The sequence below is a fragment of the Bufo gargarizans genome, chromosome 6 (genome assembly GCF_014858855.1).
Source record: "Bufo gargarizans isolate SCDJY-AF-19 chromosome 6, ASM1485885v1, whole genome shotgun sequence".
Lineage (NCBI taxonomy): Eukaryota > Metazoa > Chordata > Amphibia > Anura > Bufonidae > Bufo > Bufo gargarizans.
The window spans coordinates 120541360-120556597 of NC_058085.1; positions in this window are offsets into that span (position 1 = coordinate 120541360).

Genomic DNA, 15238 nt, shown 5'->3' on the forward strand with positions numbered 1-15238 from the left:
ACATTTACATGGCAAGGGTGACAACCCATATGATGCATACACGACTGGCTTAGCTGCAATCCTAGTAACAGGCTTGACAAAAGGTGCATTGAGATTTTCCTTTGGCTGATATGAGAGAGTTCCTTTCTAACTGTCCTCACTATGTCCACACTCTAGCCGCCAGATACTGGATAGAATAATGACTCTTACTTGTGTTTGGCAACCCACAGGACGGTCTCCCTAACGGCAGGCATGAATCCTCTGCTCTATTGTTTGCACTGGTTGCTTTCAGAAACACTGGTCCACAATGTCCATACAGGTATGTGGTAATGGACAACCTTGTGTCTAGTCGTCCGGCTGTGTCCAGGTGCTTTTAGGTTTATCCCGGTCACTGATGCTGTGGAGTCCATAAGCTAATGCAGCTTCTATCTCCACTAGACTTTCTCTATATCCACAGCTTACTCTGGTCTGTGCTAGGTAGTTGTAAGGATGTTCTCCATACTCCCTCAGCTTGGCCAGGGTCATGGGGCTAAAATGGCAGCTACATATTGGACTTTGCTTCTCCTGCTCCTCACACATCACTACTAGGGATGAGCGAATTTCATGTTATGAAATTCATTTGCGCTTCTTTTGGTGGTAAAAGCAGAATTGCGTTATGGATTCCGTTACCACGGACTATAACGCAATTCTATAACGTGATGTATAACGGAATGCTTCTAGAGGCATTCCCTTATTCATTCTGTCATAATAAAAGTCTATGGCCTGCATAACGGATCCGTCCCGTTCCCGTTATGCAGGAGAGGACTCCCCTGTAAAACGGAAATAGGACAGATCCATTATGCAGCCCATAGACTTGCATTATGATGGAATGAATAACGGAATGCCTCTAAAAGCATTCCGTTATACATCACGTTATAGAATTGCGTTATGGTCCGTGGTAACGGAATCCATAATGCAATTCTGCTTTTACCACCAAACGAAGCGCAAACAAATTTCAAAATATGAAATTCGCTCATCTCTAATCACTATCTGTCTCCTTACTCCTCAGCTAACTTCCTTCTACCCAGAACTGACACACCCTAATATATACATATATATATATATATATATATATATATATACACACAGCACCGTCTAGGGGCGATTGGTTGTAATGACATGCACAAATAAGGGGACTTTCAAACCTGCAGCAGACAGAACTGCCTGCCGGATCCGACATTCCTTGACGCAAACGGATGCATTTGTGAAACGGATACGGATGCGAATCCGTCTCACAAATGCATTGCAATACCGTATTCATCTTTCTGGTTGACATCTGGAAAAATTGATCCGGTATTTTTTTTCCCCCACAGATTTAATGGTCTGTGCATGCGCGGACGGAAAGAACGGATCCGTTTAGCTGGAACCCTTGGGGCTGGATCTAGCATTAATGCATTTCAATGGAAATAAATCCGGCATTCCGGCAAGTATTCAGGATTTTTGGCCGGAGAGAAAACTGCAGCATGCTGCGGTATTTTCTCCAGCCAAAAAATTTAAGAGGGACTGAACTGATGCATACTGAACAGAATGCTCTCCATTCAGAATGCATTAGGATAAAACTGAAGCGTTTTTTTCCAGTATTGAGCCCCTAGGACGGAACTCAATACCGGAAAACAAAAACGCTAGTGTTAAAGTACCCTAAAACTGTCTGTTATAAGGAATTACAGTTCACACAGAAATACATTAATATGCATACTAGAAATAGCCAAAATTATACAGGGCCCCACGACACTGCACTTGTCCTAATAGAGACAAATGCATGTCCTCGTCCTAATATTTATTCAATGCATTTATATAGTGCTGCTATATTCCACAGCACTTTACAGACATTAGCATTAGGCTACACGCACACGACCGTATGTGTTTTGCGGTCCGCAAATTGCGGATCCGAAACAAAAGGATGACGTTCCGTATGGCATCAGTTTTTTTGGCGGATCCGTTCTTTTTACGGATTCATTGTAATAATGCATATCCTTGTCTGCAAACTAGAAAAAAATAGGACATACACAATTTTTTTTGCGGGGCAACGGAACGGACATACTGATGCGTTCCGCCAAAAAATACTGATACCTATCCGCCAAAAAAATGGAACGGACACGGAAGCAAACAACGTTCGTGTGCATGTAGCCTTAAGCTGTCACCGATGGGGCTCACAATCTAAGTTCCCTATCAATATGTCTTTGGAGTGTGGGAGGAAACTGGGGTACCCGGAGGAAACCCACACAAACATGGGGAGAACATACAAACTTCATGCAGATGTTGTCCTTGGTCAGATTCAAAATTTGGACCCCAGCGCTGCAAGGCACCAGTGCTAACTAGTGATGGCCAGTTCGCAGTGTTCGCTGACAAACACATGCGATCTGTCATCTTTATTCCCAGGTCCGGCGATGCAGAGGTAAGTCCTTACCTGTGCCTGCGCCGCGAGCCGCTCTGAAACACATGCGGTCACCGGGAGCAGGCAGTTCCGAGAACAGCCTTCATCGTTCTGCCTAATAGAGACAAATGCACGTCCTCGTCTCTATAGAGACAAATCCTCATTCTTATACAGATACATCCAAGCACTGATCTCTATAGAGAGAAATGCAAATCATCAGACCTGTACAAGGCCGGACTGGGAACTTAAATGGTTATTCCTATCTTGGATATTGGGGGCATATCGCTAGGACCTGCACCTACACTTAGAACGGAGGCTGCGGTCCTCCATGCTGGCTCCCGAATGACCATTTTCTGGTCCCTGGACTGTTTATATCTGGTTCTGCATGGGCACGGTCACATGCTCCACTGCAATCAATAACTGGCTTCAGCAGTGATGTGCTGCTTGTGGCTAACCTAAAGGAGATTGAGCAATTTTGCCTGAAAAACTGGCTAAAATCCCAGTATCTAGATGAGCTAAGGTAATAGAGACATAACCTAAGAGACTTGCAGCTATAATTACAGAAAAAGGTGGCTCCACAGTATTGAATTTCATTGAGTAAATACTTATGCACAATAAATTTCTCTGGTTTGTCTTAATTGTTGTTTGTGTCACAGTAAACAATATTTTACGCCTTAAAGTGGTTGGCATGTTGTGCAAATCAATTTGTACAAATAATGGCAGGTTGTCATGTAACAAAACAGGAAAAATACCAAGGGTGAATACTTTCGCAAGGCACTGTACATATATACCAGCTGCACAAGCCAAGCAGAGAAGACTAACAGAAAATACAAGCAAAAAATGCAAATCTGACAAACTAAGGCTTTGTTCACACGTCAGTTATTTGATCAGTTATTTCCATCAGTTATTGTGAGCCAAAACCAGGTGCGGGTCAAAAACACGAGGAAAGCTTTCCATTATACCTTATCTCTGTGTAGCTTCCACTTCTGGTTTTGGCTCACAAAAACTGATGGAAATCACTGATCAAATAACTGACGTGTGAGCAAGGCCTAAAGTTGTTTGGCATTGTCCATGGTGCTGTGGTACCAACACTATCTGGTTAAAGGGGTTGTCTCACTTCATCAAATGGCATTAATCATTGCAGACAAAGTTAATACAAGGCACTTACTAATATATTGTGATTGTCCATATTGCTTCCTTTGCTGGCTTCATTCATTTTTCTATCACATTATACACTGCTCATATCCAGGGGTTACGACGACCCTGCAATCCAGCAGCGATGGCCGTGTTAGCGCACTATAGGAAAAAGCGCTGGCCTCTCTGGTGGTTGGGACTATGGGAGTGCACACAGGCTGGTGCTTTTTCCATGCACTGCTGCTGGATTGTAGGGTGGTCGTAACCGTGGAAACAAGAAGTGTATAATGAAGTAGAGAAATTAATGAAGCTGGCAAGGGAAGAAATATGTACAATCACAATACATTAGTAAGTGGCTTGTATTAACTTTGTCTACATGATAAATGCCATTTGCTGAAGTGAGACAACCTCTTTAAGAATAAAAACTGAATAGGTGAGATCATGAAACACCAATATACAGTACCTTTATGCTGTATCCATTATCATCTTCCCATTCACTTAAAAGGTACAGAGGGTGTAACTACATTTCCTATACCTGCACAAGAAAGAATGGGGCAATGATACATTCTCATTGATTATAATGAAAAAAGTGGATGTAATTCACAGAATGATGAATATATTTACTGTGCTCAGTGCTGAATGACCTAGAAATTGCCACTTAAATTTCAAGAACAAGTCAGAGGAAAGGTGTAAGATGGTATGTAATGGTGGTAGATGAAGTGTGATAATTTGTGCACATGGTGAGACATTCTGATGTATACTGTATGACACATAGTGTAACAGTCTTGTGCTCGTTTTGTGGGAAAGTGTGACAAAGATCATTTGTTAGCATCCCCTGCCAGAGAAATGGATGCTAACAACATCAGGATGGTCTGTGTAGATTAGTCTCTATGCAGACATAGCAATTCTTCAGTGAGTTCATTATATCCTTATTCCTTAGCATGTTAAAGATTTTTTTCTTCTCTTTTTCCCCTCTCCTCTCCCTCTTGGCTTCCATTCCCTGAAGTAAGCTTAAGCTTGCTTCTCTAAATTTTAAGGGGCTTAACATTCTCGAGAAAAGATCACACATTCTACTGCTGCAGAAGACCCAATCATATTCCTCAGATCTATGCGAGGATGTCGAAATACAGGGAGTGCAGAATTATTAGGCAAATGAGTATTTTGACCACATCATCCTCTTTATGCATGTTGTCTTACTCCAAGCTGTATAGGCTCGAAAGCCTACTACCAATTAAGCATATTAGGTGATGTGCATCTCTGTAATGAGAAGGGGTGTGGTCTAATGAAATCAACACCCTATATCAGGTGTGCATAATTATTAGGCAACTTCCTTTCCTTTGGTAAAATGGGTCAAAAGAAGGACTTGACAGGCTCAGAAAAGTAAAAAATAGTGAGATATCTTGCAGAGGGATGCAGCACTCTTAAAATTGCAAAGCTTCTGAAGCGTGATCATCGAACAATCAAGCATTTCATTCAAAATAGTCAACAGGGTCGCAAGAAGCGTGTGGAAAAACTAAGGCGCAAAATAACTGCCCATGAACTGAGAAAAGTCAAGCGTGCAGCTGCCAAGATGCCACTTGCCACCAGTTTGGCCATATTTCAGAGCTGCAACATCACTGGAGTGCCCAAAAGCACAAGGTGTGCAATACTCAGAGACATGGCCAAGGTAAGAAAGGCTGAAAGATGACCACCACTGAACAAGACACACAAGCTGAAACGTCAAGACTGGGCCAAGAAATATCTCAAGACTGATTTTTCTAAGGTTTTATGGACTGATGAAATGAGAGTGAGTCTTGATGGGCCGCTGGATTGGTAAAGGGCAGAGAGCTCCAGTCCGACTCAGATGCCAGCAAGGTGGAGGTGGAGTACTGGTTTGGGCTGGTATCATCAAAGATGAGCTTGTGGGGCCTTTTTGGGTTGAGGATGGAGTCAAGCTCAACTTCCAGTCCTACTGCCAGTTTCTGGAAGACACCTTCTTCAAGCAGTGGTACAGGAAGAAGTCTGCATCCTTCAAGAAAAACATGATTTTCATGCAGGACAATGCTCCATCACACGCGTCCAAGTACTCCACAGCGTGGCTGGCAAGAAAGGGTATAAAAGAAGAAAATCTAATGACATGGCCTCCTTGTTCACCTGATCTGAACCCCATTGAGAACCTGTGGTCCATCATCAAATGTGAGATTTACAAGGAGAGAAAACAGTACACCTCTCTGAACAGTGTCTGGGAGGCTGTGGTTGCTGCTGCACGCAATGTTGATGGTGAACAGATCAAAACACTGACAGAATCCATGGATGGCAGGCTTTTGAGTGTCCTTGCAAAGAAAGCTGGCTATATTGGTCACTGATTTGTTTTTGAATGTCAGAAATGTATATTTGTGAATGTTGAGATGTTATATTGGTTTCACTGGTAAAAATAAATAATTGAAATGGGTATATATTTGTTTTTTGTTAAGTTGCCTAATAATTATGCACAGTAATAGTCACCTGCACACACAGATATCCCCCTAAAATAGCTAAAACTAAAAACAAACTAAAAACTACTTCCAAAAATATTCAGCTTTGATATTAATGAGTTTTTTGAGTTCATTGAGAACATGGTTGTTGTTCAATAATAAAATTAATCCTCAAAAATACAACTTGCCTAATAATTCTGCACTCCCTGTATGTATCTTCCAAATGTAGGCCAAGGCAAATTGCTTTCAGGTATATTGGCTAAATTAAACTCCTTTGTGGAAGAGGTGGTGTTTTTAGGTGGGGACATAAATTTGATGTTAGAGCATTTGATTGATTTGTCCACAGGTAGATCATTGGTTCTCCCTCCTTTTGTTGCTTCTTTAGGTGAAAATGTGTTACACAGTGGGCAACTAGTTGTCTGGTGCATTTTACATCCTAGGGATAAAGACTACACTTATTACTCTTCAGCTCATCAGACCTATAGTAGGCTAGAGATGTTTATGATTTTCCATTATGCCTTGACTTTCCAACCAACGACTACAATTGGTACTGCCTTTTGTTTAGACCGTTCAACCATCTTTTTAACACTTGAAATCCCAGGAATGGAGGCTAAAGAATGGACATGGCGTCTCAATGAAATGCTGCTGAAGGACAGCGCTTAAGGGAGCGCTAGAAACAGCTATTAAGAATTTCTTGATTGACCACACCTCCGATCCGACTGCCCTTTCTCTGCAGTGGGAAGCTTTGAAATACATGATGAGGGGAGCATTAAGTCAACAAGAAGCCAGGATCAAATGTGAAAAAGCGGTGAACATGCAACAGCTGTTAACGAATTTGGCTATGTTGAACAAGTAAAAAATCTTTGTCCCCTGACATCTTAGTGGAATTGTCTCTGGTTCAGGTTCAACTGAAGGAGGCATTAAATCAGCATTATAATTTCCGTAGTTATTTATTTAAAAACACAAACAAATGCTGTAAGGCCTCTTTCACACGGGCGAGATTTCCGCGCACGTGCAATGCGTGAGGTGAGCCCGCATTTCTATGAGCAGTGATTTTCACCCATCACTTGTGCGTTGCGTGAAAATCGCAGCATGCTCTATTTTGTGCGTTTTTCACGCAACGCAGGCCCCATAGAAGTGAATGGGGCTGCGTAAAATCGCAAGCAAGTGCGGATGCGGTGCGATTTTGAAGCATGGTTGCTGGTAGACAATTGGGATGGGAACCCGTTCATTATTATTTTCCCTTATAACATGGTTATAAGGGAAAATAATAGCATTCTTAATACAGAATCCTTAGTAAAATAGTGATGGAAGGGTTAAAAAAAAAATGTAACTCACCTTAATCCACTTGTTCGTGCAGCCCGGCTTCTTTTCTTTCTTTTTCTTTGAGGAAAAGGACCTGTGGTGACGTCACTGTGCTCATCACATGGTCCGTCACATGATCTAATATCACCATGGTGATGGACCATGTGATGAGCGCAGTGACGTCACCACAGGTACTTTTCCTCAAAGAAGAAGAAAGAAGAGAAGCCGGGCTGCGGGAACAAGTGGATTAAGGTGAGTTACATTTTTTTTTATTTTTTTTATCCCTCCATCACTATTTTACAAAGAATTCTGTATTAAGAATGCTATTATTTTCCCTTATAACCATGTTACAAGGGAAAATAATAAAATCTACACAACAGAGTTCGGGTTTGGGTACCAAACATGCCGATTTTTCTCACGCGCATGGAAAACACATTAAAATGTTTAGCACTCGCGCAGAAAAATAGTGCATTTTCCCGCAACGCACCCGCATCTTATCTGGCCCAAATCCATGACGCCCGTGTGAAAGAGGCCTTAAAGATGCAATGGCTTCAACTGTTCATAACCCAACCAAATTCTCAAAAGTGTTTCAGACATATTAACACAATATTAGCCACTTCGCTGGTATGACTGGACAAGACTGGATCGACTCGAGGCTTATATTGACGAGACAGTCTTAACTTCTATTTTCACAGAATGTAGTGTAGACATGGATTTTGAGGGGAAGCTTAGTGACGTTATCTCGTTGCTTAAAGGTAAAAATAGTCCAGGACCAGGTGGTTTCACTCTTCTTTTCTTGAAGCGTTTTAAAGGGGTTGTGCAAAAATGGAGGGGGTGGGAGGTTTGGTAACCCCTCCCCCAGTTGGCCAGACATGTAAAGGAAAGATAACTTACCTGCTTCCCAGCACTGGCTTCCCGTTCTCTCCCCCCCAGGCCTGCGTTGCAATGCTGAGCTCCCTTGATGTAAACATCTGGTTTGACATCGTCACAGTCAATCACTGGCTGCGGTGGAGAACAGATCTCTTTGCGTCATCTGACCATTTGTCATGATGTAAGGGGAGTCGGTGATCGCTGCGGCCAGTGATTAGCTGCGGTGATGTCAAACCAGATGTTTTACAGCGAGTGAGCCCAGCTGAGCACCACAGGCTGGGAGAAGAAAGATAAGGGGGCCGGCACTAGGAAGCAGGTAAGTAATCATAACTTTACAGGCCCCCCCCCCTTCATTCTTGCACAATCATTTTAAGGAAATTATCCTCCCCTTCTTACTAAAGTGTTTAATAGCATTTCCCCATCCTGCTCCTTTCCTAGACAGACACTTGAGGCACATGTGGTTGTCCTACCCAAACCAAATAAGGATGACACTGTTTATAGCAATTATCGACCAATCTCCCTTATTAATTGTGACATTAAGATTTATTCCAAATTATTGCATAACCACCTCAGCTAAGTACTCCAGTCCCTGGCACGATCCACAGAGATCACGTGGGCTTTATGCCTCGGAGAGAAGCAAGAGATAACACTATACTGTACGTACAATCACTCTTATCTCTCAGGTCCCAATGTGCCTTATATCAGTCGACACTGAAAAAGCATTTCACAGGTTGCACTGGAGATTTATGTTATCTTAATTGAAACAAATTGGCTTAGGTCCTTGGTTTAAAAAAATATATATAATTGCTCTATACCCCCAACAACAAAACATGGCAGAGCTGCCCCCTCTCTCCTTTAGAATACTAGCTATGGAAAATCTGTCCGCAGCATTCCGCAATAATCCGAATCTGGTTGGGAGGCAATCTCATAAACTCGCATTGTATGTGGACAATCTTCTCCTTTATGTATTGGCACTCCATATCTCTGTTCACCTTTCAATGGCAATTCCAAAGCATTAAGTATTTGGTTATTCAAATTCCAGCTCAAGTACATTTCCTTTATCCCCTCAACTATTTTTCACTGCAAAGGAGGACTATTGATGATGTTCAAATGTATAACCTGAACTCTCTTTGCTGGTTTGGTTTTATGAGCATGGTCAAAATGGACATTTTGCCAAAATTCTCATATCTTTTTTGTACAGTTCCTATATGTGTATCCGGAGGGTTTTTCACCATCCTACAAAGATCGAATACATGCTTTATATGGCATAACTGTAGACCTAAGTTGGGAAGAACAGTTCTAACTAAACCTAAATCTTTGGGGGCACTGGTCTTCCAGATCTTAAACTACACCATATGGCAGCAATTTTTACTAGGTTTTCAGATTGGTTCCATTGTAACTCTCAGATGTTATGGATAAATTGGAAAAGAAAAGAACTTTTCTTGTCGCCCATTGATACTGTATCAGATAGATATGGTCATTACTGATCATATGTAACACATTACTAGGCTTTTTCTAAGGGCCGCTCTCCTTTTTTCCCCTCTCCCCACACCCAACCCACTTTTCCACTTTTCTTTTTCTTCTCCTTCTGTTTACTTTCTCATGCTGTTTTCTCTAGCATGCAAGAGAATCTACACTAATCTTGTTTTTGTTTTTTTAGTATGTGAACAGTTATTTTTTTATTTATATGCATCTATGTATAAGACTTTACAGAGTTGTATTGATTTCCCATGATTTTATTGTACAGGTTGTACCTGATTTGTGATACTTATATGTCACATGATTATACTATTGGAGTATTTATTTGTTAACATAAACTACATCAGGATGGAAAAGGCATTCCACACCATCCTGAACTGTTATAGTATATATTCTATTGAGAACTGGGATTCCCAATGTGTGTCATAGATACATCCGGCTGCACAGCAACCATGACCTCACAGGGCAGGGACGGCTGAAACATAACAATACATTTGAGATTTAGTTACCTAGAGGTTTTGTGTGCTTGGAGATGTGCCACCTTATCTCTCTGCCCAACGCTGTCCACATTTATTATTAATACCCACAGGAATCTTGTCAGCTTCCTGCTGTGGACCAACTGTGCCAAGGTTATTAACTCGCTGCAGCCCATATGGGAGATGTTTTAACTTAAGCATATGATCACACATATCGATTTATGAGGCAGAACCAGGTATTCTGTAGACAGAAAAACCGACACAGACAGATAGAGATAGATAGATAAATAGATAGATAGTGGCCATGGCAGTGGAAATCTACATTACATCCTGACCATCAAATGAATGGCTGAAGCTGAAGGCATTTACGTTGGTCCCATGTTCATATATGCCCTCATGATGAAATGACCAACGTAGATGCCTTCATCTGCCAATCACACATGCAATAGGTTTGCCAGTTTCATAGGTACAAATCTGCTGACAGATACCCTTTAAGCAATTTACAGAAATACCAGTCATCTTAAGGTGGTTTCACTGTATTGGATACATCAACATGGAGGATATTATGGAGAGGCAGATGATGCGGGACACTGGCAGTGTGGGACCAGTAAGGTAAGTATAATACAAGGGCCTTTCATACATTACCTTGTATTATGTTTCCCTGTAGTGTTGGAAGGTGCGAGGCTTAGATGCAGGGCTTAGATTTGCTTACCAATAGCAACCACCAGGAGAGGTGATAGCTCCATTTGCATGTAGCAATCATCCAGCCACAAACAATTAATAAATAGGGCAATTTGTTGCCAGTAAATCAATGTGCAGTATAAAAGATGCTTTCTCCAGCGTTTGCTCACTCATTCATTGCCAGCACCATTTCCACAGTGCATTTATTAGGAATAAGCGTGCAAACGCCCATTCCTGATTATTAACCCATTCCTTGGTCTATGTGAAAGGACCCAATTAGATTGAGCAATTTTCAGGCCAAATATCATGAGCGTTCCACTCATGCCCAATAATTGGCCTGTATATTTTTGCAGCCAATGAATGAGCAACGCCCGTTTGTTGGTTGATTGAAATCTTTCATCAGGATAAATAATGCACAATTATTGGCAGCACATCTTCCAGTGTAATCAGTGATGTGGTGCCAATAATAGCGGATGTGAGAAAGGAATGACTGCAGTAGCAGTCATATATTCATATATTTCTTTTGCATTGGCCTGTGTAATAGACTGATGCAAATGAGTAATGATGAACATGTTCATTGTCCATCAGTGCACGTCCTGGCCATATATCGAGCAGTGTTATAGGGCGCTTAGTGATTGCCTTTTGCTTTGCAATTTAAGACACAATAGCATATTCTGTTAAAGGCCAGGTTATAATTCTGCTCGGGGCATCACTTGCAAGCTTACTGCAGACATGATAATTGAATTGATTAGAATTGAATTAGAGGAAAACAAAACAAAGTGTAGCATCCTGTCAGACATCCACCTCCGTAATGTAACACAGACGGGGTTGATTTAATTAAAGCTGAGAATACATGAAACAACCTTTATCTAGTATGACAAAACATAAGACATTTTAAGAGAAGCTGTCATCTTCTATTTTTTTCATAGATCAGTTACTTACAGAGGCCTACTATTTATTTTTTTATAGTATAAACAGAAAAGTTTTCAAGGTCTGTCGCAAATATGGAATATGAGTTTCCATTTTCATTTATTTAAAGGATTGTCTGGTATTTTGATGATAATGGCCTATTGCCTATAATAAGCCAACATTATCAGATCGCCATTAGTTCGACAGCCCAGAAACCCATAGTAAGCTGTTCAGTTGTAGCTCCAGCGCCGGTTGGAGCCCCGTCTTCTTCAATGGGAGTAGAGTTGCTGTTCACAATGTCTTTATAATTGCAAAGTCTATTTGAGTGTAGTAGCTAATGAAAAACAGTTCATCACTGGGGATGCAATGGGTGAGACCACCACCAATCTGATATTAACCCTTTCTATCCCAGGCCAGTTTTCACCTTCTTGACCAGGCCATTTTTTGCAAATCTGTGTCACTTTATGTGGTAATAATTTTGGAACACTTTTACTTATCTAAGCCATTCTGAGATTGTTTTGTCGTGACACATTGTACTTCATGACAGTGGTAAATTTGAATCGATATATTTCACCTTTATTTTGATAAAAATCTAAAATGTTAAATGGATTACAATTTTAGATGCAATTTACAAATTTTAGATGGACTTTCCAAATCTTTAAATTTGTCTGTGCAGGGCATTTGGAGCTCTCTATCAGAAGAATGGAGATCCAAAGGTAATAAAGATATATTAAGAAACTAAGCAAGACAGAATTGTGGACATAAAATCAATAGGTGCTTAGGTGGGTGCCTTAAGGATGTAGTCGACACCTTGATGCTGCTAGCAATTGTCAGAAGCATGCTGAAAGATCTGAATTGCCCGATGAACAAGCTTGTTCATCTGTCAATCAGAGGTGGTATAAGACTGCCAGATGATCGCTAACGAGCGTTCATAGGAACACTCATTAGCTATTATCGGCCAGAAAATCTGCTTGTCTAATATACCCTTTTGTTTTCACACCGCTGCGTTAATATTTCCATCAGCGTTACCTTACCTAGGAACCTAAACCACCTACAAGGGTATAAATTCTGAGGACATTTTCTTACTGTACCTCTCATTTGTTGATAAGGTTCTTGGATGCTTGGTGGATGGTCTATAAGGTTGGTAAACAAGTTCAGTTTGTATGGATTTACTATTACTATACTAGACCATCATCTAGATCAGTGATTTCCAAACTAGCAAAATTAGCACAACCTAATAGTTTAGTGGTGGGAGTTGTAGTTTCCGAACAGTTGGAGAACCACAGATTTCAAAACACTGACCTAGTTTAATGAATAGGGATTTGCCCACCATTACATGCTCATTTTATAGATCATAAAAAATGGAGCATGTTTCCCCTTTACATACTGTTAACGTTCTTATCCAGGGAAGAGTTATGACATTTACTTACAGTAAGTATTGAGCAAATCGAGCTTTGGTTCATAGATCTAAAGTCGATTCTTTTAAACACTTCGTTTTAATGCTGGACGCAGACCTGTCTGTGTACAGCATTAAAATGTATTGCCACTGTGGAGGCAGAATTAGTTTCAGCTGAAGTCGTGCGAGACTTAGGCTACTTTCACACACGCGTTTTGGCTTTCCGTTTGTGAGATCCGTCATGAGCTCTCACAAGCGGTCCAAAACGGATCAGTTTTGCCATAATGCATTCTGAATGGAAAAGGATCCGCTCAGAATGCATCAGTTTGCCTCCGATCAGTCTCCATTCCGCTCTGGAGGCGGACACCAAAACGCTGCCTTTCAATGGAGTTTATGACGGATCCGTCTTGGCTATGTTACAGATAATACAAACGGATCCGTTCATGACGGATACATGCGGTTGTATTATTGTAACAGATCTGTTTTTGCAGATCCATGATTGATCCGCCCAAAACGCGAGTGTGAAAGTAGCCTTAGATGAATGAATTCAGTAATCACTTCTACCTCTTTAAAAACATTTTAAAATAGCAATCCAAAGTTGAGGGATCGGAAGCTCGATTCGCTCATCCCTTCCAATGAACACAGCAAAGAAAGTCATTTCTATTAGTTGCTATGCAGTGAACAGAGGATCACCATGCAATGACCTGGCTGTAGGGAGAGTGACTTGCAGTATTATCAACACTCTGCTCAGTAAATTGACGTATGTATTACTATATACTTTGAACACAAGGTTGCACCATGCTATGTCTTTAAATTTACTGGATTGCTTTTTGATCAGCATGTAAATGGCAAATACACTTAGATTTTTATGATCTTTAAAAGAAATATATGTAAAGGTAGAGCAACCTTTTTAAGCAGTTGCACAAGCACATTAGATCCGATCCTTCAGTGATTAATGTATGGTGGGATAATTACTCTGATACTAATAGAAAGACCCTAAAGATTTGCACAATCCTAAAAATTCTGACATATTGAAATAAATACACAGAACATCGCACTTTTAAGTAAAAACCTATATTTATTCATACAGTATCTAATAATTAAGGCAAGAATCTTTCAGAATCTTCTGTCCTCTACTACATAGGAAGTACAACCTCACCCCAGCATAACAGGGAAGTCTGGTAACTAGTACCACAGTGACTCAACGTATTTAATGTACATTATATCCCACCATCGCCAATCATTACTGCTTTTCTACAGAACACAGAATAAAGTGATCTTCTGATTACAGATCTCATTAGGATCACACAGTGTTTAGGTTTTATAGAATGTCCAGTCATTTCCTAAATTATCTTTCAGTTTCAGAGCAGGGTTATTCAGTATGGCCAGTGCTCTTGTTTTAGATTTGTTAGAGATATGTTAACGATAAAATGTTCAGATATCTCCCCATTATAGGTTATCGGGTCAAATAATGAACTCCTATAGAAATACCATTGGTTAGCTCAGGAACTTTGTAGAATGTCCAATGGTAATGGCTATAGAGTATCTGGTCGAGATCATTTTGATTATCTCCTCACCTGATTCTCCAAATATTAAGCCAGTGTCAATGGCCTTCTATACAATGTTTTCTGGTCTCTCAATTCTATACTATCTGTCAGGATCAGTGCTGGACTTGTAAAGAATGTCCATAGATCTTCTGATTGTGTATTATCTGGTCAGGATCAGTCATGGACTTCTGTAGAATTGTACAGGGACTAGTACAACCAGTCCCAGCCATTTCTGTATCCCTAGTCCAAGGGGCATTTTAACATACAGTCTCACAGTTTTTGGTCAATATCCGTTTTCCCCTGATCAGTACAAAAAAAAAAGAACTGCCAGTTTTTGTCCAAAATTCTTTACACAAAGGGTTAAGAAATATTTGTGTAAATTTCCATTAATCCACAAATGTCTGTTAAAATTCACTTTTATAGGCTTGGGTTTTGCAATGTGCAGTTCATATCTTCAGATGTAGATATTATGTAAATGGTATGTAAATCTATTGGTTATGCTTGGGGTATCAAATCTGTTAGGAAAGGAAAAGCCATTATGTATTAACGAAAATGCCAACTGCAATGTTGACCCCTGGTGTCTACTTGGTGTACTG